General features: G+C 50.7%; 1 long non-coding RNA gene across 2 annotated transcripts in view; it reads left to right on the top strand.

The window, feature by feature from the left end:
* Positions 1-23,757, top strand: part of LOC107312652 — a 36,390-nt gene extending 12,633 nt beyond the window's left edge. The window contains exons 2-3 of one of the 2 annotated variants that reach the window (XR_001554530.2): positions 9,704-9,896; positions 15,369-23,757. This is a non-coding gene — a long non-coding RNA (uncharacterized LOC107312652). The remainder of the gene's footprint in view (positions 1-9,703; positions 9,897-15,368) is intronic. The other variant, XR_004307149.1, reaches the window with a different exon arrangement.
* The last annotated feature ends 3,841 nt before the right edge of the window (positions 23,758-27,598 follow it).

Genomic DNA, 27,598 nt, shown 5'->3' with positions numbered 1-27,598 from the left:
CTGTTTCCTCATCAGTAAGAGTGAAATGTATGCACAGATAGAAATGTGCTTATCCCAGAGCTGCACCCAGCCCGACATGGAGCCACCTGGCTTAGTTCTGCACCATAACCAGGCGTCATTGGCCTGCATGGGATTGTCAATAGGAGTGAAACCAGAGCAGCAGGGCTCTTGCTGGCCAGGAATCTGGCTGTGCTGCTGGGAGTGGGTGGCTGTCAGCATCTGCATGCATTAACAGCCCGGTGAGGCTGTCATCTGGCCAGGTGCCTCCTGATGCACAGGTTCTACAGGTCTGCTGGCTTGTCTGTCCAGAGTGGCACCAAACAAAGTGCCTTTAAAGCTCCAGTGCTCAGATTTTCCCCTCACCTTGAAGGATCTGACAGACTGGAAAGGCCAGGAAGCTGAAATCCCAGCAGAAGGAAGGTGATGCCCTGCCCATCAGCCTCACCCACTTGGATCTGGATGCTCTCCCTGTGTTTGGCCTGTAGCTTCACCTTTCCTATGCAGCACGAGCACAATGTGGGGCCTGAGCTTCACAGGGATGCGAAACTCTTGAAGGATGCGGCCTTTCACCAACACATTTTCTGCCCAGCTCAGTGCTGCGAGGGCTCCGTCAGCATTCCTGAGCTCATTGCAGGGGGAGAAAGAGGGCAGAGGGATTTTGGCAGTGGAGACCTAAAGCTTGGAAAAGCCTGAAAGAAATTGCCTGCAGCTGCTGCTGCAACAAGCACATGAGACATGACAGTACTTCTTGAATTCCAGGGCGATGGGAGAGGTGTTTTCTGGAGGCTCTCTTCCCCGTCCCGCAGGGGGTATAACAAGTGGTTGTGGGATTTAACTCTGCAATAGTGGGATTAGGCGTTCCCCGACCAGGATGGTTCCACATTCCTACTCCCTGATTTACCACTTGATGCTCTCTTTCCTTCCCCCAGTAGAAACAGCCTCTCTCAGCCCCTTCCAGTTACAGTGTTATAGGGGTTTGCAGCCCAGCATCCCCTTCTAGTGAATTTGCCTTGATTTAAGGCTTTGATTTGAAAGTTATTTTTTACAATAAGAGAAAGATAGTCCATGCCAAAAAAAGCAGTTTCATAAAATGCTGAACATTACTTGCATTCTGTAATTGCAAACCTGAGAGACTTGGAGTAATTGACATTTTGGATGTGTTGCAGAGTATCATATTTAATCTTGAAAAGCAGGTTCCAGGCAAAGGAGGCAACTGCCAAACCAAACTCAGACTCCTTGCTGGGTCCTTACCATAACTCATTTTCAAATCCGTTCAGCACAGTCCTGAACCTAAATGTTTACGTTTTTGATTTGCTAAGATAACATTCTTGGGTCACCGAGGCTGTTTGTCAGGGATGGGTGTGGGGATCTGGATCGGATCGCTCAGAGCTCCGGTGTGCTCCTGAAGGATTGTGCCTTCCTCCTGTGGATGTGCTCCCCACTCCATAGGGTGGCAGGGAGCTCTCAGCATCTCCCCATGGCTCAGGACCTGATGGGTAGTACAGGAGCAGCATGTACCCAGTTCCAGGCTCCTCCTAAGCGAGACACAGGGCTGTGCCACTGGCTCTTGTGCTGCTGGGGTGTCCAACCATGAATGTATGAAATTGCATCAATGCGGGGCCAAATGCAAATTAAATTTCACAGGACTGTGACTCAGTGGACGTGCATTTTTTGCTGGTGCATGACTTCAGTGCGTGTGTAATTTTATAAATGTGTGGGATGTGAATGATGCTCCGTGAATGTGTCTGAGGCAGGAGCAGGGCTGCGGGCACAGCCAGACTTCCCAGCGAAGCCACGAGTTCTCCTTTCTTTCCCTCTGTCTACAACTGTGGCTTCTGTAAAGTATCTGTCCCACATTATCATGGTTTACAGCTCGGCTATAAACATTTGCTTCTGTTTGAAATGCAACAAATATAAGCAGAAATCTGCTCTCTGCTTTACGCGTCCCGCTAAGAGATACCAGTCGAAGATTTTAAGGCCAGCCCTCTTCTTGCAAAGGGACTGTTTACATTGCTACGGATTCCAGCAGAGTGAATACTAATTTAAAGTGGTGCAAATGAAAAGAAAGCAGAGAACCCAGGAATGTGAGAGGCAATTACACACCCTGACCATGGAAATGGAGACGCAACATTGGCACCGTGGCTCTCGGGCAGGATGGGCTGTGGCAGCGCTTGAGCTGCAGGCACAGAGGTGTCCATGCAGGACTTAGGGCTGTGCTCTCTGCTTGCTTTTCTCCTAGCTCTTGGAGATGTTGGGACTGGGGCTGTGCTGGCATTGGTGGTTGGGAACACAGCCTCAGGGGTTCCCAGAGCTCACAGGGGTATGAAGATGAAGGAGCATCCCTTTCCTTTTGCAGGGGGGAATTTTTCTAGCTGCACTGCCAGCGTGGTTTGGGGATGATTTGGGGGTCAAGGCTGGCATCAATTGGGAAGGGGTTATTATTTGCCCAGCTGCACATCTTTATTCATAACTTGCCCATTGTTCTGAATATTTTGCATATTTCATTGTGAGAAATGGGGCGGGAAGGGGGGAAGCAGTCGCCGCATCGCTGGGAGCTCGGCTGCTCTTTTATTTCCTCTGAGGCAGGCTGCCGCGGGAGCCTGTGGCTGTCAGGATGTTCACATCTGTTCCTGATTTGTGGACAATGGAGCACCATCCACTGGCTGCACATGGTCGGGCTGTGACAACTTGACAGCCTGCCCAGGAATTCAGACCGAGCGGTTACTATCCGAAGCCATCAGAGTTGGCTGATCCTATATTAGAAGCAGGGAGGGGGTAGCTCATAATTTCAAAGAGAGGGAAATAGAAGAAAAGTTGCTTTTTTTTCCCTCTTTCCTTTTATGCTTGTTGTGAGTGGCATTAAGGCCTCTCTTTAGTTGACAAGAGAGGGTGTTTGCAGAAGGAGCAATGGGAGCTGGTAGGCTTCAAAGCTGTGAGGGAGGTGGGGAAGAGGGGCTTCAGCCCCCCCAGCTGCAAGAACACATCTGCTCCTGCTCTAACCTCCCCTGCTGGATGGAGGATTTTCATCTGTACCAGACAGTGGCAAAAAAGGAGCAAACATGGTACACTGTCAATATAATCATAGCATTGTTAAGATTGGAAAAGACCTCCAAGGTCATTGGACTTGAGTTCAATTGCCAACCTATTCCCACCACACCCACCTAACTGTGTTCCTAATTGCTGCATCTTCCCTTTTCTTGGAGAAGTCCACTAGTTCCCTGGGCAGCCTGATCCAGTGCGTTACCACTCTTCTTGAGGAGAAAGTTTTCCTAATATCCAATCCAAATCGCATCAATGCATAAGGTCCCACCACTCTCAAGCTGGGCCTGTGACTCCTCAACCCCTCCTTTGGCTTAGAATATGCATCTCAGGTGCTGCTCCTCAATCCCCTTGCACCAACCCAACATTGTCCAGTGCAAGAACTGTGACAAGTGGGAAAAGGGGAGCACCTGGATGAGAGTGGGGCAATGCAGGTGCCGCCTCCACCTGCATGGTGTTGGTCTGCTTTCCTTCTCCTTGACATGCCTGCTGAGTTGCTTTGCCTCCTTCTGTGCAGCCATTGGGTGTAAGTAGGTCTGAGCAAGCCTGACAAAATACAAGGGACCTAAATTACATTACCTTGCACACCAGCTCTGAATCTGACCTTGGGGATTAATTAGATAAACAACAATCTTGTACTGTACCTTATATAAATGTACAAGCAAGGCACCATTAAGGATTACCTTGTCACTAACCTAAGCCCTTAGTGATTTAATTAGACAATTAGAGGGTGCTTGGGAATGCTCTTGTAGTAACCAGAGTTATTAACACCATTTGTATTTATATTTAATGGCATTGCAGAAGGGATTTTAATTATTTGGAGTCTTGTCTTTAAACTTCTGAAGCAGAAATTCTCCCCTGGCAGCAGCAGTCTCACAGGTGCTGCCACAGCACTGACTTGGGCTGGTGGCCAGGCCCCTTCCCATGGCAAATCTGGGCTGCTCCTAGAAAGAAGGCTTTTTTTGCTCATGCTGAGTGGAATTTGCCACTCCCTAATGAGAGTAAGAGGGGAATACAGCCTTGGAGTGCTGTGGTAATGGCTGTGCTGCCATGAGGGGCTGTGTGATGCTGCTTGGGATGCCAAAACCAAAGGTACATGCAAAACTGCATGAAAGAGTGCTGGTGCATCCCATGGCCCTGGCAGGTTGCAAGACAGTCGGATGGTTACGGGCAGCATGGTTTATGGGTAAGCCTCTGGGCAAGGGGAGCCCTGTCCTGCTCTGCTCCCTTCTGCAGTCAGGTGTCCAGGAGAAGCCCTCTGCTCATCAGCTCCAACCTGGCTTAGAAGAGAAGCTGGGATTCCTGAAGGAGAAAAGCCCTTGTCTCAGCACAGGGTAGATTCAGCTCCCTCCTCATCAGCCTCAGCCACACACCCTTCCTCCTGCCTTCCTGGAGATGCCATTCTTGCAATCTCTCCGACAATAATTGCATTTTCACTGTATTACAGCCCCAGTAATACAATTAAGCCTAAATAATATAGATTAAGTGGAGAGTAATCGGATTTGCTAACTAATGTTTGAGTAAAGTAGATTCTTCTCCTGCTTTCCTGAATCCAGTTGGCTGAACCCACAGCCATAGCTCCGTATTCCCTTCAGTGCAATGTGGGTGTGGAGAGATGGTGATTCAGCAGGGATGGGAGAATATTCACTTTGGTTTTATGCGTGGAATGGACTGGAATCCTCTTGGGAACTATAATTGAGACAGTGAATGGGATGTCCTCAGATAATCAAAGACAATGAGGAGAAGTGGGGTCAACGATCCGTTCAATGAAAGCATAAGGCAAATGATATATTGAGCAGCTCCAGAGCTCAGTAATTTGACAACAGCCTGTGCTGAGCCATCTGGATGGGAGAAAGGGAGTGCTGGGGTTTAAGATGTGTGAGGTGGGCTGTGGGGGGCTGTGCCTGTTCCATAGCCATGCATCGCATTAGGATTATGAGGAAGAGGGGCCTTGGCTGGCCTCTGAACTATGAAATATCCTCTTTGGAGCTCAGAGAGGGGATGCTCAGTTTGACCTGGTTTTCTGGGAGCTGATAAAGCGAATGTGAGCTTGGTGGGACTGAAGCAGAGGGTTATTGCAGACAGCTATTCAGGGTCAGGATTTTGGTATGTTGTGTTGCACTTTTCCATTTGCAAAGAGCAAAAATATGAGAGCGGAGCTCAAAAAACCTGTGTAAATAAGAAATAAGAAAGGAAAAATAAAGCCGCAGGGAACAGCTTCCCTTCATCTGCTTTGCTCTTCCTTTTTTAGTCAAATCTGCTACTCGTTCATAGAGCCCTTGAGCTCCCTCCGAGCTGCAGCATCCCCATACCAGGAGCTGCCCCTTGTATGGGGGCTGAGGTTTGACCTGGGCACAGTCCTGTTTTGTGACATGGGGACCTGTTCTGATGGTAATCTGCTGCTGTACTCGTGTATAGCAGTGCTCTGGAGAGGGCTATGGTGACATATTTTGCAAATCCTTATTTATTTATGGAAAGAAAAGAAAACAGACAACGAAAAAAGATCATTCTAATGACTGGTTTTGAATTAAAAAAGCAAACCAGTGTAAGGCCTTGAGTTGATGCCCCAAGTTCAGGTCACTGCACAGCTGAGCTCCCAGTGTGCAGAGGTTAGGTTGATGGCAGGGGAAATGCCAGGGTGTTTTATTCGAAGTAGATATGCTCTCCAGGCTGCCAGACAGGGAAGGAAATTGGAAAAAGAGTGTCTTTCATGTGGGTTTTGCTCCTTGTTGTGAGGAGCCAGGCTAGGATTAGTTGTCCTGCTGGAAGAGAGCCAGGCCTGCAGCCTCCTGCGGGTGCCTGGGCTCTCCTACTGGGGCCGGGCTGGGGCCAGCAGCATGAGGTCAGGGAGCTGGGAGAGGGTCAGGAATGCATCCCACTGCTTCTGGATGAGCTGTTGCTCACTGCCTCCCAGAGCACCACCAGACCTAGAGCTCAGCATGTCCCAGTCCATCAGCAGCCCCTTCATTCTGGGCTACAGAACAACCAGTGCTCCTCATGCCTTGCTGTAGCCATGCAGTGCCCCCACCAGCAGCATGGGGAGGAGGAGTTGGGTTTTGGCAGGGGTTGGGCAGGAGGTTTCCTAACAGCTGGCTTGTTCCTGGCCAGAGTGGAATGATCTTGCAGGCAATGGAACAGCACTGGCCACGGCAACAAAGGAGGCTGCTGTGCAGTGTTCAGGTGGTGGATATGAGCAGGGAGGAAGGAGGAGAGGCTCATTTGGCAAAACACACTATTTGTCTATTCAGCAGCTGGTGCCAAGTCATGGAGCCCTTGGGCTTCACACTTGACATCGTTGGCCAGCACTGGGAGCCCCAGCTGCTGCCAGGCAGAGCTCCTGTTGCTGGTGATGGAGCACTTAAGAGTGGCTCTCCTTGGCTCCCGCTCGTGACATGGTAGGTTCAGCTGTGGGCTGACCCATTGCCTGGCAGAGTGTGGCTGGTTCTGCTCAACACCCTTCAGCAGTGCTATGAGGCTGCCTGGAGGAACCTGTAGAATGCACTCTGGTGGCAAACACTGACCAAAGGGCTTGCACAGCTTTGTGCTAAGCCAGTGTGGGAGCTCCCTGCCCCTCTCTGCACTGTCCCCAGCCCTGCATGAGCCTCATCCTGCCCACATCCACTGTCCTTTCCATCCTTCTCTTGGCAGCTAAGTTGTTAATAAGCTTCCCCTTGCTATGATTCCATCTAAATTACTATTTTAAAACAACTACAGATGTGCTAAATTGGCTCAGCATAATAGGATGAGATGGAGAATAAAGGTTCCCCCAGTGGGCTGTCGCCAGCGCAGGTAATTTATTACCTGGGTGGCTAATTATATGCTTCTCAGCTTTCTAGGGTGAAAACATCTTGATATTTCCTAGTTAAGGAGCCCTGACACAAGTGAAATGACCAGACATGTGAATAGGAAGCACGGTGATTAAGTACCTGAGGGATGAAGAATGCAAAGGAAAAGGCATTCTGCAGCCAGAAAAAATGAACTGCGTGATTTCCCTCCACACCTGGGGAGCAGGGAGGGCTGCACCTCCCCAACTCCGGCCAACTCTGGCACTTTGTGCATGAAAACTGCAGCTAACTGAATTCCAAGCTGGGAAAAACCTTCTATAAATGAGAGGAGAAATCATTTCATGAGCTCTGCGTATGTGCTTTGGGGCTGGGATGGTGGGGAGGAGAAAGGCTGCACCTCCTCCCTCCTTATCCCTGCTGGCTGCACCCTTCCTCATCACACAGATGCACAGAAGGATGCTGCTCCTTCCTTATGAGCAGCCAGAGTCTCAACAGTGCAGTGGGTTACGATGTCCCCCTGCACCCATCATGGCCCTGCAGACCCCAGCCACCTTCAGCAAAGAAACCCATTTCCCCTTTTGTGTGCTTAGAAATGTAGGTAGGAAATACATATCCAGCCTCCTCACATTCATTCACTATTTGCTTGATGAAACATATTGTTTACATAATTAATATGTTTGAGACAAGGTAACTTATAAAGCACGTAGTCTGTTGGGCACTGTGAAATGGGACAGTTTTCAAAGTACTTAAAACCTGTTGCATGACACAAACCTGATCTAGAATGACACCTTGCTGAGTGACTCAGGTCACCCCATGGCTCTGATTATATTGAGAGGAGATGAGATCCTGTACTGCTGGTGAGAGAGTTGCAAAAAAGGCCACAGAAAGGGGAAATAAAATTACCTGAGTTATTTCTCAGCCCATTTGCCTGTGGTTCTGCATTACACCCTGCTTGCAGAAGAATGCTCAGGGGTCAGCATCCAGGAGATGCCCATGGTATGGGCACACCCAAGCAAGGGTTCGTCCAAGCACAGCAGGAGTTGGGTCACCTGGGCTGCTCTTGGCTCTCTGTAGGGTGTGAGCAGCACTACAGCCTCTCCCAAGTGATGCAGTGGGGAAGGAAGGCCAGGTCTGGGTGATGCTGAACAGCACCTGAGCCACTGCTAGCAGTTCCTGCCACTGTGTCACCCTGGGGTTGGAGCTGAGCTTTTTGCAGCAACCCTCTGCTTTTGCCCGGCCCCCAGGCTGTGCTGATTCACCGTTTTCTCTGAGCCACGTCGCAAGAAGACAAGGTCTTTGGGAAAGCAAAGTTAGTGATAAAAGGGAGCAGCAGCCAGCAAGGTGTTTTCAATACAGAAAGAACCTTACTCTCTCGGATGAAAGGCAAAGCAGTGTGTGCACGTCTTTGGGCTCCGCAGCATCTCCCAGAGCTCTGGTTTTATGCTTCTTTATCCTTCAACTTCTTCCTTAATGAGAAATTAATTAGCGTTGTAGTTCCTGCCTGGGAACTTGTAAACATGCAGCAGCGGTGCTGTCGTCCCCTTCCCCCCACCTTCGCCGTCCCGTCCCACCCCCTCCCCGAGGTGCCGTCCAATCTCTCTGACACAAACACTCGAGAACAAAGCTGCCCAGCTAATTCAGGGAATTATCAAGAAGCCTGGAGCTGTGCTGAGATAATGAGCCTGAAATAGCAGCCTGCCGGGTCTGCAACAGTGCCGGGACTTGGGCTTAGACCCCACGATGGGCCAAGGTGAGGTGGGGACATGGACGTTCCTGCAGCCCCTGGTGCAGCTCTGGGTGTGCAGTGGAATGGTTGTGTTTGGGGTTCCCAAGCCCTCCGCCCTGCCCTGGTTGGATACTGCTCCAATGCTGCTGGATCCCTTGCTTGTAGGAGCAAAGCAAAGCACTCTGCTCCTCATGGTGATGTTCCCCAAGGTGGTGTTCCTCTGTCACCCCATGCCATCACAGCTCCCAACGCCCCCACGCTGCTGTTCCCAAGTGAGCCTCCTCAGAGCCCTGCAAACAGCCGGTAAAGGGCAAAAGCAGTGAGAAGACTCTTCCTGAAGGGCAGAAGTGATGTGTACAAGGCAGAGAGGAGGGCTCGGTGAATCCCATTGCCTCACCAGCTGCATTGGACCTACTTTCTTCACTTTGATATTATTTCTCACAATGAAAAGTTGTGTCCCATCCTGTGTGCACTCAGCTTGGCTCCAGCATGTTACCCTGTGTGGATAACTCAGCTGATGCTACGTAAGGAATGTTCTGTAGAAGCCTGTTTCCCTGCTGCTGCTCTCCCTGGTGCAGTATTAACAACAGGAGTTCCCTACCCAGAGGACAGGAGGCTTCCACAGTGAGGAGATATGTGGGAAGGGAAATCTTGTGATGTGAAAGTCAAGCCATTCCCTGTGATGCTCAGATGATGGGGCTGGGAGAACTACTGTTTTGTTCATTTCCTTATGGAGGAAATGTACCATTCTGAAGATGACTTGTAGTTTCCTCAGCAGTGAGTCATTACTTTGTACATGAGCTAAACGCTAGAGCGTAATCATAAATAAATAAAACTGGCGGCATAAACTGGAAATTAAATATATCCTCTCCTTGTTTGAAATGCACCATGATTCATGCTGTTGCTTCCTAGTTAAAATTGTATGTTATACCAGGTTGTGAAGCATTATAGGGATCTTTGCAGTGCTTTGCCACACTGTGGGTTTATCCTGTGGCACTGCTTGAGGAACACTGCCTGCGTGCTTGGTGTCAATTAAAGTCACCCCCATGTGCCATCTCCTTTGCTGTATGTAGAAAAGCAGTGAGCTGCTTTGTGAGCCTGAGCTGAGTGAATGATCAAATCCCTTATCTTTTTGTTTTTATTTCTTTACCAGGCCGACTTCAGCTGGGTGAGCTCCCAGCCTGGTTCCTGGGGAAGCTTGGGAGAACAGACAGCAGAGCGCAGCATCACTGCTTCGTGGACCACATGGAGCTGCTCTGAGTGCCACCCAACATGCACAGCTGTCATCCTGCTTTGCTGCAGGCATTGGCCCAGGTACATAAATCTCATATGGACATGGAGAGAGGGTGAGTCTTGTGCCACTAGGGTCTGTACACTCTTTGTTGGCACCAAAGGGCACTTGGTTTGGACAAAACATGACTTTCCCACACTCCCCACTCTGTCCTAAGTGCCAAGTACTGGCTGGTTTGGCATTCCAGAGGGTTGAGGATGATGCTTGCTGAACATTCAGCATGGTGCTGATTGCAGCAGCTGAGTGTTGTACAGCCAGGGGCTGCTTGACCACATCCCTGCTGCATGCTCACCCTGCAGCAATGGGAACACTTTGGCTCCTAATCCTCCCCTGGCCACTGGTGGCTCCTGAGTGTCTGGCTGGGCTGGGGAGCTGCTGGTTAACACAGCTTGGGAAGGCCTGCTGGGTGAGGAGGTCAGCACAGGCATCTGGGGTCACCAAAGGGTTACCCTGTTCTTCATTTAGGAGAGAAAATCTAAATGCTTTGCTCCTCCCCTGAGGTCCAGGGAGGCAGGGGTAAGGTATAGAGGTTGGGCAATGCAGGTCTGCAAACAGCCACTGCATTTCACAGCATTGCATTCCCACAGCATTGCAGGTTGAGGGCAGCTGGGAGGGAGGAAGCAGTGTCGTTATCCTAGCCCATGGCCCTCTAAAACCGATGCATTTGCTCCTCATCACAGAATCACAGAATCACAGAATGACCTGGGTTGGAAGGGACCTCAAGGATCATGTACATGTACTCCTACCCTTGCTGGTTCCCGTGCCATACTCTAAACCATGACACACTGGATTCCTCTATTCCTTAAGGCTGAGCCTACTCAGGCCAGACCCACTCTGTCATTTCCACTATGCCAAGAAACCTCCGAGGCCTCATTGCATCGTGGTCCAAACCCCATCCCTAAGCTAAATACCCGCAGTTGCCTGTTTTGGCAGAGCTCAGCTGTGAGACCTGCTCCCTGTGAACGCCAGGCAAGAGCACGTAAAACAGGAACGTTAACTATTTTTCCAGCTGTCTGCAGCTCATGAACTGTAAAACACACTAATGTTACACCTCCACACCTTGCGAAGGAGATGCCAGTGACACTCTGTTGGGTTTTTTCATTCTCCTTCTTAAAGGAAATTTTGGAAACACAGGTTTCCAAAAGCTGTGGGAAATATCTGACACTGGGGGTACTTCTGTAGGACTGTGGCTGTTGCTGCTGGTGGGGTCCAATCTCCCATTCCTCACCACGCACCCAAGGGTGGGACAGGGCAGGTGGCACCTGGTGTCCGCCAGGATCATGAGCCTTCAAAGTGTTCTGGGTCCCACACACAGCTCCTGGGCACAGGAACAAAGGGCTCAACAGAAGCTGCAACTGGTGGGGCAAGAAAGAGCAGCCCAGATTGAAGCCAGTTTGTGTCTATCTTTGAACCCGATCCCTCCCTAAGCCTGTTTTGGCTCTGTTTGTTTGGAATAGACCTGAATCTAAAGGGAAAAGCAGACAAACCAGACTAAACATCAAATATTAAATAGCAACTGCTAATATGACAGCCATTAAACACAAGCGCTCTCTGCCTCTGCAGCAGCTGGGAGTTGGGCTTTACACCCACCTCTGGAGCCCAAAGCTACTGAAATCGAAGTCAGCCTGCACGTGTATATATCAAATTGCTGGAATGAAGAAGAAATCCAGTTTCCTGCTGCCAATCTTTCCGGCATCTGAGCGCCTGCTCTGAGCCAGGGGAGGAGGCGATGTGCTCTCCCCTCCTGGGCTGTGGGGAGGGATGCAGGCGGCTGCTCAGTGCTGGCTGTGCACAGTGCTCGGCAGGGGTTGGCAGGGAGGTCGCCCCTCATCCTGCTGGAAAATTAAAGAAATCTTATTTTGTTTTGGGATGGATCCAAGAGGCTTTGAAGTCCTGGGAGAGATCTGCTGGCCGGGCCAATCTTTCTCTCCTCTATCCCAGAATTTCAAAGCTGCAGCACTGGGATGCATCCAAGGAGAGGGCTTCTGCACTGCTGTGGGGAAGAGGAGCCCACACCATGCTCCTGAGCCTAGGGCATGGATTGCCCAGTGGTGCAAGGCTGGGAGAACCTGGATAAAGCACCCTTTGAGGGGTCTGTCCATGCCAGGAACAGCAGAGCAATGAGGCACTTCATCCCAGGACACCGCATGGAGTCCCTGGGCCAGATCCCCCATCATGCCATCAGTAGGTACTTGCAGCCACAGCCTGGCTCTGGGTCCTGCTCCTTATCTCCCATGTTCCTCCTCTTTCCTTGAGCAACTACTTTATCACATTTTGAGCATACCTTCCACTTGACTTAACACTAACATATGTACAGTTGACATTTCAGTAATGCCTTGCAAATGAGCTAGGGTTGACTGGGAGATATCTGCTGCCCCGGGATTCCATCACCTCCACCAACCCCCCCCCCCCCCCCCCCTGGAGCTCTGTCTCCGGATGGGGAACCCTCCTAGTGCCACCAAATCTGCTGTGATGCCCAGAAGCTCTCTGTTTTCCTGTCCTCTCCCTCAGAAAGACTTTTTGGGGCTAATGCAGACGGATCAGGGTTCGGTGCCCAGCAGCCCCTCTGCTGGCACCCAGGGCTTCCACACACCGCCTGTAGCAAGCAGCCCCAGCAGCACTCTGTATTTGCAGCTTATAAATGGAGAGACAGGAAGGCAGATGGGCTGTGTATTTGTTGAAGTGCTTTCATGAGGAAAGCTCTGGCTGCTCTGAATGCTGAGTTGTGCTTCCGCCATCCCAGCAGTGCAGCCTTCTGGATGGAGAGGTTGAGAGTCCTCCTGGAGGCATTCCCATCCCAGACGTTCCCCCAGACACACTTGACTGTGGATTTCTTTATTCCAAGCTTTTATATTTCCTGCAGCCCTCTTGAGCTCCTGAGCACTGGCCACTTAATGGTTGCAGAGCCTGATCTGTGTTTCTGTGTCACTGAGCACTGGGAGAGCTCTGAGGGCGCGTTGCTATGCTGTGAGAAACAAGGCAATGCTAAAACGAGGCTGTGTGTTACGGTGTTCTGGTGCACGGGGCCCAGCATCGATCACTCTGAATATGAGCTGCTGCGGCTGGAAGGCACTGCCACCAGCTCACCTGTTCCGCTTCATCCCCTGCATCAGGCTGGCAAACCATCCTTGTCAGAGGTGTACTTAGCCTTATCCTTGAATGTCTCTGGGAAAAGCAATTCAGCAACCTCCCTGAGCAGCTTGTTCTGTGTCTGAACTCTAGTTAGAGTTACAAAGGTTTCCCTAATGTTTAACTTTAATTTTCTCTACTGCAACATAACACCGTTATAACTGGTTCGAGCTCCTTGATGGCTCTTTTTCCCCTAAGCCCCCATTTAGGAGAGATGGGGAAGGAGTTAGATGAGCTGACTTACAGCTCAGTTACAACACAGTTTCAGCCAATTCCGTTTAATACGAGTTAAGGTAGGCAGAGTTTATGGGATCATATCAGGTTTTAAGTGGACTTAGGCAGTGCTCAGGTATCCTCTTGTGACATGAGCTGTTTTTGGAGCTGATGATGCAGGCAAGGCAAGGCACAGCTCTCTACTCACCCCCCTTATCTCACTCCCAGCTCTCAGGTGAGTGGCAGCCCCCAGCACAGCTCCATGGGATGGATAAGGGATGGCCATGGGGCAGGTGGCCCTGTGGTGTCCCCATGGATGACATCCCTGTGTCAGATGAGCTGCTGGCATCTGGGTAGTGAGCATCACTGCAAAGTGGGGAGAAGAGCCCGGAATGCGGAGAGGAAATGAGTACAGGGAAATTCAAAACTTTCCCCAGATGAAAAACAGAGGGGAGAAGGTTTTATGGCATGTGAAGTTGTAAATATATGGTCCTGATTTTCTTCCTGATATTTAGCTTAGCGAATCACACCGAGCTCTAGTTGCGCTGTCACAGCCACATGGATCCCTGCAGCGGTGCTCACCAGGTGGGGCACCAGGTGTGTCACAGGGAGGGCTGAAGCACCCCTGAACCCAGACCCTGCTCAGCCCACCCCAACCCGCCATGCCCATCCCCATGTCCCTCAGTGCCACATCCCCACAGCTCTGCAACACCACTGGGGACAATGATCCCACCACTCTCTGGGCAGTTGTGCCACTGCATTACCGCTCATTTGACTAATAATTTATTCCCAACATCCAACCTGACCATCCCCTGGCACAACTTGAGGCCAGCACCTCTCATCCGATCATAGTTATCTGGGAACAGAAACCCACCATGCCTCACTCTGAACTCTTTCCAGGCAGCTGTAGAGAGTGATGAGGTCTCCCAGAGCCTCCAGACTGACCTGTCCCATTCCTTCAGCTGCACCCCACAAGACTGGTGCTGCAGACCCCTCACAGCTTGGTTGCCCCTCTCTGGACATGCAGCCACCAATTGCTCATACAATGCATTCAACAACCACAGGCTGAAGGGTTATTCCTTGTACAGAAACTGCCTGTGGTGTGACTTTAAGTAATTGTTTTTAAATTTGTTTCTTCTCTGAGTGTTTGTAATGAGCAACATGGATCTGTTTAGGGCACGTTCATTAGGGATTGCCCCATGTATTTCGCTTCGCAGGGCATATAAGTGGCACAGGTTGCTGAGTGAGGTTGGTTCTGTGTGTGTGTATTTACTTGAAATGCATTTCCTATGGATGTTCTGCAATATTTACTTAAATTGAGCTGCTTCTGCTGGGGGCTGCTGGCAGAGAACACACTTATTGGGATTTCCATGGCTAACAGAGACAAAACAGGGTGCTGGGCAGGGTCGGAACTGATCATCTGAAGGCTCAAGTACATGCAATGTTTGTTTTACAGTATTCATCTGATTTAGTTTACAACGTGGGGATTTTTATTTATCTATTTTTAACCACCCCTCCCCCAATCCCACCCCTAAACCTTTTAAAGCTTGTGGGTCTATCTGGGATCCAGGATTCCAGTTACAGACTTTTACTGCTCTACTTCAGCCACGATTTTCCTATAAACGTGTGGTTAGGCTATTTTTACTTGAGCATAAGAGTGACTCCCCCCCCCCCCCCCCCCTTTTTTTTTTTGCTTTTTCTTTTATTTTTGCTGATCAATTGCAAATGGATGAAGGAAATTTGCTCAGACTTTCCCGCAGGCATTCCCCTTTGGGCAGAGATTAAACCCGGGGAATTTTAGCCTTCAATACAAACGGTCTGGACATTTATGAGGGCGGGAAAGCAGGGGCTGATTCTAAGCGCTGCTCTGCAGCTGGATAGCTGTGCTGCTGGCAGTGATGGGCATGGGGTTCTCTGCATGGGGGCACTGCTTGGCAGGGTGAGCACTGCTCCTAGAACCCAGGGGCTGCATGCAGCCTTATCACAGGGTGGGAGCATGCTGCCAGCTGGGCTCCATCCCCACTGAGCCCAACAGTGGATTTCCACTGTGACAAATCTACGTCTCCTGTTGAGAACTCAGTTTCTGTAGGAGATAATCAGATGTGACCTGTGTAACAGAGCGGTATTTTTACAGGATGTTTTTCTTTCCTTTTTCTTTTCATTTTGTTTCCTTCTCTCTCTCCAGTTCCATTTGGCGTTGGCGGCAGTTCCCAGCCTGTGCATTTTGATGCGGATTCTCCAACCACTTGTAAACTCTTATAAGCGAGGAGGAAGGAGGTGGGAAGCACAGCGCCTTGCTGCAGGCAGGAGCATGGCTGGGGAGCAGGGCAGGGAGCTGAGCCTGGCTGTCCTCATCTCCTTATCACTAATAAAATGGTGGGAATGGCTGCTGTGGGCCCAGAGGTTATCAGAGATTGGTGAGTATGGAAGGAAGGGATGCAGAAGGACCCAACAGGGTGCAGTGCAGCATGGGAGCAGCAGAAGGCAACAGGGGAAGGCAGCACGGGCAGTGCCAATATCACTCCCCTGCTCTCTGAAAACCCCAATGATCAGCCCCCTATTTCGTGAATACACAATCCACTTGCAGCTTCCTAAATAAAACAAGAACTCACTTCTTTCTGTAGCAGAGCATATTACAGCCATTTGTCACCACATCATCCAGTAGGTATTAATTCCCAAATCAGTTTATGACATGTTTTATCATAAGTTACTGGAGAAGGTAGCTGCATTGAGCAATCATTTGATAAACGGCACCATAATTTAACATGCTTCTCTGTCATATTAGTGGGGAGCAAGATTTATTTCCTTCGTGTGACTTTAATTATGGATAATGCAAAGCAGGGATTGAGGCGGCCATGCTGCTGAGGTTAGCAGTGCCCTCTGTGGAGCAGAGTTCGGGTGATGTGAGGCTTCTGTAGGACCAGGGGGTGGCAAAGGTGGCTCTGGGTCATCAGTGTCAGCTCATCATGGCTTGGCACAGCTTAGCGTAGCTCAGTATGTCTCATCATGGCTTGGCATGGCTCAACATAACTCAACATGGCTGAGCAAGGCTCAATAACATAACTCAGCATGGCTCAGGTTGTTTCCTTGTTCCCAAATGGATGAAGAATCCAAGCCATTGAACCACCTCAGGGCTCTGTTTGCTGCTGTCCCACCCAGCAAGGCTCCAGTTACAGAGGGGTGCTGCACTCCTGCCTTTGTCCTTCAGCCCATCCCTCCTGTTGAGCTAAATTCTGAGTTACTGAAGAGTACAGGGCATGAGGGGGTAAGGAACACAGAGGGAAGAGATGCTAACATGCACTGAGCTGATGTCATCTCTTTTAGTCAGGAGCAGGAGAAACACAATCCAGTTCTCTCCCCCCACAACAGAACAAAAGAGAAAGTCCCCAAGGGGAGATTAAAAATAAAAAAATAAAAAAAAACACAAAACGAGAGGAGAGGAACAAAAAGAAAGAAGAAAGGAAAGGACAAAGCCCTCCTCCCCTGAAGTATCCCCTCACTGTGTCTGACAGCTTCTCCCTTCCGCAGCTCCCAGCCCCACTCAACCTTACAGTGCCATAAAACAGAGTTTGTGGCGTGTTCAATCGATTATTCCTCCTAATGCAGTGTTTTTGGAGACAGGTAATTTATTTCAGATTCTACATGTCTGCATGCAAAAAATATATATAAAAAATTAAAAAAACAACCTCTTTTTTTTTCTTTCTTCCCCTTTTTATTGACAGGCATTTTTTGCCCCATACCTCCACTGCCCCCATTCCCTCCTGCCCCCCTCTGAACCCCCTCAGATACAGTGTTTCCCAGTGGAAGCTGCAGCCATTCTCACAGTGAAACCCAAGGCAGGTAATGACTTTCTCACCCCATCCATACTGTAGCAGGAACCGCTGCCTCTCCAGCTGCATCCCTTTATTTCGGACAAGGAGGAGGGGGAGGTGCCAGCCCTCTCCTCTTCCCTCTCCTCAAAGGTCTCTTAAAAAGGGGGGGAAATAGAAGAGAGATGTAAAGGGAGCAAATGTGTGCAGAGATGGGGTTTCCATTAGGTAAGGGTTTGGGGCAGCGGGCATACTGTGCCTCAAAGTTTTTCCATTCTAAATTAGCTCTGGTTTCTCTGGAACAGAGGAAATTGCCCATCCTTTGCAGCTTCGCTGTGAAGAGCCCCAGACTGACAGGTTTGTAATTCCTTTGGGTATAATTTGCCTCTCCGGGCTGATGGAGGAGCTGGGCCTCTGTGGGGGCATCTCGAGTGTGGGACATGGCCACCGTGGGAGCTCCTTGTGGCTGAGCCCCCAGCTTTGCTGTTGTTTCCAATTAGGGGGGTGGGAGAGATTTTGATTGCGTAATGAAAAAAGCATTATGAGGGGAAACAATAAATATCAGGGAACAGGGAAGGAAGAGGGAGGGAGATATGGACAAAAAATGTGAACTCTGCCATCCACCAGCCCTGTGTTGCTGGGGCTCAGTGAAACCCTAACCCTGCTCTGCTGAAGCAATCACCCTTGCCCGAAACACAGGCGAATTCCAGGAGCTGGGGCTGCAGCTCTCTGGGGCTGAGGCTGCCAGGGTAGCTGTGTAGGGTCTAAATCACTGCCCCAAATCCCTTTGCATAGCCACAGTCTTCTCTTTTCCCCTTCCAGCAGTAATGTGCCACTTCTGAGACCTCTCAGCACCCATTAAAATTGTTTGTTCAGTGAGGAGGGTCATGTGGAGACCAACAACCATCTTTAGCACTCTGGACAATCCCTGAGCCCCATGCCTGCAGGTTGGGCCATCCCCAGCTCAGGACTGACTCTTCCCATGTCCATGGACTGTTCATGACCCCCTGCTAGGAGCAGGCGGTTTCCTCTCTGCCTTTCAGAGGTGGAAAAGAACAGGGAAAGCTTTCCCACTCAAGCAGCAGGTGCATGTGCGGTCAGCTCACATCCCATGGGCTCCCAGCTGTAATTTCAAGCACGAGCATGTTGCTGACTGGAGAATTGAGGAGCAGCGGGGGCAGGAGGAATGTTTTGCTCAGGAAGCTATAAGTACACTTTTGGAGGTTTGGGATTGAGGACGGGGGCAGCTCTGTGCTCCCTCCGGCTCGTGCTACTCCCACCACTGCCTGTCCTCATGGCAGCTCCTCAGGATCAAAGCCAGCCTGAGTCCTCTGCATCTGCCCTGCTGCTCTAGGATGGGCTCCTGGGCCGGGTGGATGCTGCCAGCCTTCAGACACTGCCTGCAGGTCTCCCATCTCTGAAAGGAACACAGTAAAGTGGGACTGGTGGAGCAATTAGGATGCAAGTCCCTTATCACACCTTCTCACCAGGGGTCCCAAAGTGAGCACAGGGACAAACCTGGTGCATGTAGTACAGGGCTCAGCACGTAAGTGGCAGCCACTCAGCTTCACTGTACCATCCCTGTGTCTCTGCACCACATCCTTACCACCACAGGGACCTGGATTTGGCAGTGATGGTCGTTTTGCAGTCATCAAATACTGTGTGTGAGGCAGAGCTAAGAGCCTCTTGGCTGTGTGTCCCCCAACAGCCCCTGAACACACCAAACTCCATCCCCTGTCTGTGCTCTTGCAGCCAATCCCCAACTTGCATGCTGGGGGCTGTGCCAGTAGTGCATGGATCTGCTCAGCACCTCAGCAGGAGCTCATCTGCTCCTTGGGGTGCAGGTGAGTCAGAAATCTGCTCTGCTCAATGGTATTTCTATGTTAAGCTGCTGAAGTTTTGGTAAATATACGGCCATGCACCAGGAGTTTGGAAGACAAACCATCTCATTGGGAATTTGGAGGAGAGCAACAAAAATGATTAAGGGGCTGGAGGGATTGATTTATGAGGAGAGATTAAAAGAGCTAAATATGTCTAGCTAGGCTACCCAACATCCGTGGCGAGATCTGATAACTATCTACAAGGATATGAGGTGCGTAAATCACAGCTTGGGGGACTGGTGGGGGGCAGCCCTGTGAGATTACTGGCAGCAACAGCTGTAAGTGGAGCACAGGAAAAAGCATCATCTAAGAGAGATCTGTTGAGAGCTGCTGGGCTGGAGAGACAGGGACAGAACCCACATCCAGCCCTGAAGCAGCACCAGCAATGAGTTAAGAATCCCTCCAGCTCCTGGGAACACAGGCTGAGATGCTTGCAATTGAGGGGCTTAAGCCTCTGTCAGTTAAGTGCAGCCTTGAAGAAGAGTGCCATGCTATGGGCAGATAGGGACACGTGCCCATCTCAGCAGGGATGGCGCAGCTCCCCATGTGCTGTGATCTGCAGCAAAGCAAAAGAAAATACCAGCTGTGGAAACTGGATTTTCCACAGCCTGGTGCTAGGTACAAGATGTGAGGCCTGATGGAAGCTTGTTAAAAAGCTCACTGGGATTTTCCATGATGCAGCCAACACCAAAAGCTGATTCGTTCCCCTTGATCTCATAGAGCAGTGCCACTCACACAAGCACCTCAGAGCCAATGGGACAACCTGAGCATGTCCCACTGAGTAAGAGCAGCATATGTCAACTCTTCAGGTGGCTCAGGGCTGCTGCAGGGGGATCACATCTCTGGCTGATGATGTCCAACTGCATCCAGGAGATGATGGCAGAGCTGCCTTCATGCAGGGAGCATCCCTAGGCTGGAGAACCAGAGGGTAAAGCTCAAGTGATTTTGTGAGGTTCGCTGGCAAACTGTCTTGGCACGGCCTTGTGGCTCTGCTGCTCTGGAGCCGCTTGAGCTGCTGGGGATGAGGGTTCCTGATGGACTCTGTGCACTCCTCAAACAGCAGTGTCATGTCTCTGTCCAAGATGAATTCCCACAGAGCTGGACAGGGATGCTGAGGAAGCACCCATAGATGCAGTACCTGGCAAATATAGGGAATATTTCTGATGGTTTCAAGTAATGCTCAGCTCCCACACACTGCTACACTTGATCAGGTTTTAGGAATATTTAATCTGCAGTCTTTCTATAGCAAGGTTTCAGCTCCATTCCTGCCTGGTGTGTGACTGAGCTGCAGCCCCCTGTCCCTGTCCTCGCAGTGCCCCAGCACCTCACCCAGCTTCCCTATGTATGCTGAGCTCCAGCAGCTTGTGCCGGGAGCTGCAGGTTGGGACCAGCTGGAGGCAGGGAGCAGACAAGGGCTCAGTGCTGCCCATGGTCATGTGCCCATTGTTCTGCCTTTTGCCATCTTCCAGCCAAGGCACCTGACCCACACTAGCTGAAATGAGAGGAAACTCCCTTCGATTGGCAGTGCATGCTGCAGCGGCATAAGGCTAAAGGAGTAATTCACACTGAAAAATTCACTTGAGACTTTTCTACTCCAGGCAGTTCATAATTCTTCATGTGGAGCAGTGTTTGCATTTGCAGAAATAAGGAGAGCTGTGCAGCTTCCCCTTGCCTGAGTCCCCAGGAGTTTCTCTATTTGCCGCCTGGATGAATTACTCAGTGCCGGGGTGCGCTCCGAACCCGACAGCTGGCTGGCTGAGGGGGCACTCGTATTTGCTGCTGTTTATTTTCTCAAACATTTGTGTATAACAGAAGCAAAAATGAACCAGAGGAAAGATGCCCAGCGGTGCTCAGGAAGATGAATTTCCCATCCCTGGTGTGGTTTCCAGCTCCACCTGCAGCAGCATCCCCTCTGCAAGGATCAGTGTCAAGCCCTATGCCCTGCTGCCCCCCATGTTCTGGGCTCTGGACCCCCACAGCAGTGCATCTCTTCACATGGTGACCTGCCCATAGGAGCTCCCAAGCCCCTCATTTCTCTTCCCACAAGCCCAGGCTTTCCAAATGACAGATTATGTTTCTGCCTCTAATTCCAGCTTGCCTGGCATCCTCTATGGCAGCAGCTCTCCACAGAAAGCGGTAGGTTCTTTGCAGCCAGCAGGAGGTGGCTTTTCCTCGTCTCACTTATCCCTCCCCCTTGCCTTAATTGCAGCCCAACATGGGCTTTTGAGGTGTATTAAACATACAAATTATTCTGCAAAGCCTCATGAAGCACCAGTTACCAAGGCCTCTAATGGGAAATGACAGCACAACCAGAGCAGCCGTTAAGGCACAGCACTGTCTGCAGCAGCTCTGGCAGTGCACGTTCCCTGGGGGCACAGGGACCCTGCATGGGTACCCTTGAGGATGGGGGGCTCTCAGCTTCCCTACCTGCACCTGCAATATTGCATTCAGGGCTTGAACGATGCTGATGGATTGGAGAGAGTTCAGAGGAGACCTGGGAACGTAATCAAGAAGCTGGAGGGCATGATTTATATGGCAAGTTTAAAAGGGCTGCATAATAGCAACAATAATAAGCGCTCACAGCACATAGTGGTTTTCATCTTTGCACTCGAACAAAGCTAACTTGTACTATGCCCAACTGCATTAACAACTTAACTGCATCTAGCTCAGCCTGCTGATTGTAAGAGGGACATGAGAACCATCTGCAAGGCACCTCAAAGCCCAAGTGTCACAGAGCAGGGGAGTGGGTGAGGTTGGCCCAAGGGGCTGTGGAGAGCAGCATACAGGCATAGTAATGAGAGAAGACAAATGTAGGATGAGCATCAGGAAAACCTGGCCTGCAGCAGGGAAAGAGGGGTGAATGAGGACCTGATGGTGTCCTGCAGTGGTGGTGACACAGCAGTGACATGGAGATGGGTTTTTCCATGGTATTAGAGTGCCCCATCACAGAGAACAGCACGTACCCAAGCTGTGCCACCACATCCCTCCCCCCTGCAGCAATGGGAACCAGGGCAGTGATTTATTGCTCCACTCCCAGTGCTCTCCCATGAGGAAGCTGAAGCCCAGTGGTCTAAATATAGGACAATGGAACAAAGGCAAAAGCTCTGGGAGGGGTAAATGGCCACAGGGAGAATTTGTCCTGTGCCACCACATGGGCGGCTGCTCCGTCGGTGACAGTGGAAGAGGGCAGGGATAGTCCGTACCAACAATAATCCAGCAAAGCAGAGGGAAATTAAAAAGAAAGCACCTCATTTTGCAAGCTCATTCATTTTGAGCCTCACAGAGGACTGCAGGGGAAAGATAAATGTGGATCCAGGCAGAGGGGAGCAGAGCATGGCTTGAGTCTGCAGGAAGATTTAGGGCCTTGAAGTCCAAAAGCAGGGCTTGATCGTCGCATGAGGAAAGAGAAATCTCTGGGAGTGGATATCATGTTAAACAATGTGTTGTAATAAGTGTTTTATGCTTTAGAGGAGGAGAGAGAACAGTGAAATCCCCCGTAAGAGCTAATTACAGCAAATTCCTTTTCAATAAAACAAGAACAAAAAAAAAAAAAAAAAAAAAAAAAAAAAAATCCCCTCTTAATGGAAAAATCCATTTAACGCTCAGATGAGGTAACTGCAGTTCATGTCCTCACCGCATCGTTAGTGGAAGTCAGATGGGTTCTTCTTGTGCTGTGGCTTGGGAGCAGGTGTGGGGCTGGGGTGTGGGACTGTGGGGCAGGGACCCCCCCCAGGGCTTTGTGGTGCACCCAAGAGACAATGATGGAGCCGGGGGGGGACCCTTGAGGTTTGCCTGCAGTGGGACACAGGCAGGGTCTGGGGGCACCCCTTTGGGGCAGCATCCCAAGAGCCTCTGACACCACGCTGCAGGTCCAACCCAATTAAAGTGAAATGAAGAGTTGAATTAAGAGTGTGTTTGCCTCCTTGTTTGATAGTCTGTATTTCCCTGTGACTTGAAATGGGTCCGGTTTGGTGGATTTCTTGCACATGGGAGCAATGTATTGAATTACATGTATGTCCAGTACTTAGGAGAGATACATTTCTTTTCCACATGTTCGTGCAGCTGCATGACCCCAGGAAACCCAACAGTGGGGTCTGTCTTCAGAGACAAATAGGGATTGTTTCGTGTGTGTATGTGTGTGTGTGTGTGTGTGTGTGTGTAAATGCCTCCCTCCCTCTTTGTTCCCCCAGCCTGTGTGTGTGTGTGTGTGTGTGTGTGCATGCACGTGCACAGGGCATTGCTCCCCACTGAACATGTCCTCATCCCTCCCAAGCCAACCAGCACAAGCACAGCTATTTATTCACCACGAGCTCACGGGGTGGAAATATTGCTCGCCCTCTCCCCTGCCCCAGGGATATCCCGGTGCTGGGGCTGCTTTGCTGCCCTAAGAATGGGAGAAGGAACAGAGCATGCGATTCTCCTGGACAGCAATGCCCACATCCCTCGCTCCCAGCGAACCCACGGGGAGGGATCCGCCCCAGTGGGAAGGAGGAAGAAACCCGTCCTGTAGGAATCAGCCCTGGGAGTGGCTGCGGCTCTTCCAGCTGCTGGCATTCAAAGGGATCTGTCCTTTTCATCCCCCGTGTTGTCAGTCAGCAGCCGCAGGCCGGTCAGAAAGGAAGGAGGCTTTGTTGATAAGATCTGGAGCTTTTGAGAAAATAAAAGCGGAGGGTGGAATGGATTTCTTTCTTCTTCTTCCGACTTTTCTTTTAAAAGAATAATGCAGGGTAAAGAAAAAATGTTTGTAGGGTAGGAACCTGTTTGATGTGGAGCATCACTCCCCAAACACATTGCTCCCAGAGCAGCATGCCCAGCTGCCTACTGCAGCCCGGGTCTGCCACGGGCCTGGGACATCCCTGCGAGCACATGGCCCCAGAAGCAGCTGCATGCAAAACCCAGAGCTGCTGTGTGAGCCTTATGGGATCCCAGTGCTGGTAAATGATGTGAGCTCAGAGATCACACGTACCCTTGGATCCTTCTCCTGGCTCCTGCAAGTGCTGAGCTCTAAAGCTCCTTGCCCTGTGGGGGTTTGATGCTGTCCCTGTCACCCTCAGCCTGTGGCAGAAGCAGGAGCTGAGGAGCCAAGAGGACAGCCTGAAGCCATGGATTAGCAATGGGGTTTGGCTGCTCTGAGAGGGAGGAGCCTGGCCAGTCCCTTATCACTGGCACTGGGCTCACAGTGCTTGTCTATAAATAGGAGTTTTAAAGCAAAGCAATTAATCATGGTGCATGCTGCTGTCTGGATGGGCTTACATTGGTTTAGCAGTGTGGAGAGAAGTCCAGCATCTACTGTGAGATTTACAGGTCCAGCCTACGCAGGCAGACAGAAGTTTAAGGCTTTTTTCAAGTGTCACTTTGAGGATGGAGCTGGGGTTATTCTGGTTTAAAGAGCTACTGTGCATCTGCTGAGCTGCACCAGCAGACTGTGCACAAGCTGAGCCACGACAGCACTCAAAGGCCCCAACATGAGACTTATCTTACCTGCCTGATCCCACACTTGCAGCAGGCTCAGAGCCTGCTCAGTACTTGTTGTCATCACCAAGGCGATCAGCAGCAAGATGGCAAGCAGTGGTTTGCAAAGATGCGTCCTGCAGTCTTGCAACCCATGGAGATGTGCTGGGGATCCAAACCCAAGATCTCCACAGTCACAGTGCTACTTCCAAGCCCTGCAGTCCACCAGAACACTCTTTTCTGAGCAAGGACAGGGCAGTCCCCGAGCCCAGTGAAGTACTGGTGGAGTTCTCTCTGCCTGTATGGCCATCTTTGCCCCTGCAGTGACAGAAGCCAGTCCTGCAACATCACTTATTGCAGCCATGCAGACTGAGCATTCCGCTTGCTGTTTGTAGCCTGTGCACGCTGGGGAAGGTGCAAGCATGAGAGGAGCATCTGGGGAGCTGGGAGAGCTGCCTTGTCCCTAGAGCTTGGGGCTGTGCTGGGGGACGGCGTGCTGGGCCAGGCCCAGTGGGAAGCCACTTTCAGCTGATGGCGCAGGGAGGGCCATATTGGTTTCAGTCTGTTCTGCAAAACACTAACCAGCATGTGCAATCTGTGAGCCCCCTGATTGACGAGAAATGCTAATTGTGTGAGAAGGACCTGCCAACAGCCTGCAGTATTCGGCACGAAGGATGTTTATTAGTATTATTACTATTGTTCTGGCAGCTGCAGAGCAGCAAGCTTGCTCAGGGATGGCTGAGAGAGTGTGCGGGGCACAACAGAGCTGCTCTGTTTGCCAGGAGGCTACAGGGACAGTGATGGGAGGGGATGGGCACACAGTATCCCCAGCAGCAATCCCACTCTGCCTGTTTTGTGCAGCAGGCTAGGGCTGGGCACGGCTTTGCTGTCTGGGAGAAAAGCAAGAGGGCTGAGGCTGTCAGGTCTGCATAAAATATGAAGTGCGGCACTGAACGTTGGTTCCAAGAGCAAGGTGAGAGAAGGCGGCTGGGGCTGTGGGACAGCTGGTGCCTGGGCTGGGCTGGCTGCAGCATCTCCAGGATGTGCAGCCCCAAACAAGGGGCTGAGGGTTCCCCCAGAGCGTGGTGAGGATTGCAGTGCTGGGGAAGGGTAAGGAGGTGGGGATCCAGAGGGAGGTTTGCTGTGCCCGGGAGAAGGGAAGCACTCAGTGCTTGGTCACACCACACAGCTGAAAAAAAAAAAGCTGAAGGAGAATGGTGACTTTGGCTCAGTTCGAAAGCAAAGAAGAAGCTTCACGCTGTGCAGAAATACGGCTGCCTTTCTGCTTGGCTTTTGGTTTTTGGTTGTATTTTGCAGGGGAAATCAGGACTGTGTTTTGCAGCTAACCCAAGCTCTCACCAGTGGGCCTGGACAGAGAAGGATCACTGACAGATGCAGCGGTTTTCTTTCCCTAATTTGCAGAAAATCACCCAGATAAAGTTTGATAACTCAGCAAAGAGAAAAAGAAAGAGGAAGAGAGAGAGATGTCCCAGGCAGCTAACTCCTCACACTCCCCCTCCTGTTCCAGGCAATAAATGAAGTGCTCTTCATTCCCCACTCGTCTGCCACCCTCCACTGAGCCTGTCATGGACTCATCTGTGTATAAATTAGCTTTTCACAGTAATGTCGTGTAAAATTATTTCTGTCATCCTTTTATCTGACCAGTTTATCTCGTCAGCTTGTCAGTCTTAATTCCTCAGCCTTGATCTCCTCTCCCAGCATACGGCAGCCACCTGAGCTGCCCGGGCTGCACTCAACCCGCTCTGCATCCCAGGGCATCTTCTTTCCCAAGGTGGCAAGTTTCTGCCCAGCCGGTGCTGGGTGACAGCGTGCTTGGAGCTGGCATAGCACAGCTGCATGCCACAAAGGCTGCAGCTCTCAGGCCATTTTTCATTGTTCAGAATTAGGCAGTGACATTTATCAGCACTGGCACTCAGTAGGTGACCCGCTGCTTGGAGCCTGAAAAGGGCTGTGCATGGTTGCATCAGAGATGTGGTCTTTTCCCTTGACAGTAACGCTTTTGAGTTCCTGCTTCTGCTGTGCAGGGTTATGGAAAAAGCCTTTAAAACCTATTGTCTGGGACTCTTTGTGCTCACTTGCATGAGCAGTGTTGGAAAGGGAACCCAAAAGGGATGCAGCTGGAATATATTAATTAGAGATTTCAGATAAATGCTTACCCAAGCCCTTCTCCCACCTTGTGCTTCGCAGCCCCACAGGGAAGCCATGCCCATGGGGCTGGCCCAAATGAGCCCTGACCACCCAGGGACCCCTGAGCCCTGTGGAGCAGCTATGCACACAGATGCTGCCCTGCTTCTTCCAGAAGTGCCCCTAATCCCCCCTGCCTACCAGGGGCACCATCTCCCCTCCTTTGCCTTGTCCCCAGCATGCTTCCCATTCCCTTTCCCCTGGTCTTCTGGAGGGACTGATGCTTTAATTTGGAGGCAGAGGGACAGACCTCTCATCTCCAGAGGCACCAGTATGCCCTGTGTTGTCTTTTTGGTGGCCGGGTGCCCTGGTCCCAGCCCCATTGAGCTCCCTGGATAACCTCCATACCACACCGATGACCCTCATGTTCCTGCATCCACCTCAGGAGAGCGGCAGGACATTGTCCCACATTCCTGGGCTGGATACAGACGGGACCAACACCAAGGAGAGGGACAGACCTCAGGTGCCACCACTGTCCCCAGGTGCTGAGAAACAAATACTGTCCCATGTTGATATCCTGGTGCTGTCTCTACTGTGGTGTTGGGTGTCCACACTGAAGGGCCCACGATCTCATGGCCACAGTTCCACATCACTGACGAGCAAGCAGCCCCCTGTGGCAGAGCAGCCATCTGAAGGAATGGGATCACCCTTGGCCCTGCACCTACTGCTCCTTCCCACGTTGCACAGACCTGGGACTTGTAGCAGTTGGTTGTGACTTCTGCTTCCCCACACTGTTATCTGTTCTCTTTTTCTCAAAAGAAATATTGTGGGTTGTAATTCTGTCTGCTACATCTTGTGAATATTTCTGGACTCTGAAGTTTCCCGGCTCCAGATGTTCTGGCCAGACCAGAGGAAAAGAAACAAAAAACCTCAGCATTAATAAAAACCTTTTGAAAATAAGAAGTCGTATTGCGCAGTAGTGACATCATATCCGTGAAATATGACCTAATGATGTCACAGCTGTGAAATGAAAGATGATTGTCTCTTCTTGGCAAATGCTGCCTGCTTGGTCCAGACCTGTTAAATAAATGCACATGTACTATAAATACATATATTAAACCCAGAAGCTG

The sequence above is a fragment of the Coturnix japonica genome, chromosome 4 (genome assembly GCF_001577835.2).
Source record: "Coturnix japonica isolate 7356 chromosome 4, Coturnix japonica 2.1, whole genome shotgun sequence".
Taxonomy (NCBI): Eukaryota; Metazoa; Chordata; class Aves; order Galliformes; family Phasianidae; genus Coturnix; species Coturnix japonica.
The sequence above is the reverse complement of the archived record's forward strand: the minus strand, read 5'-3'. Positions and strand labels throughout refer to the sequence as shown.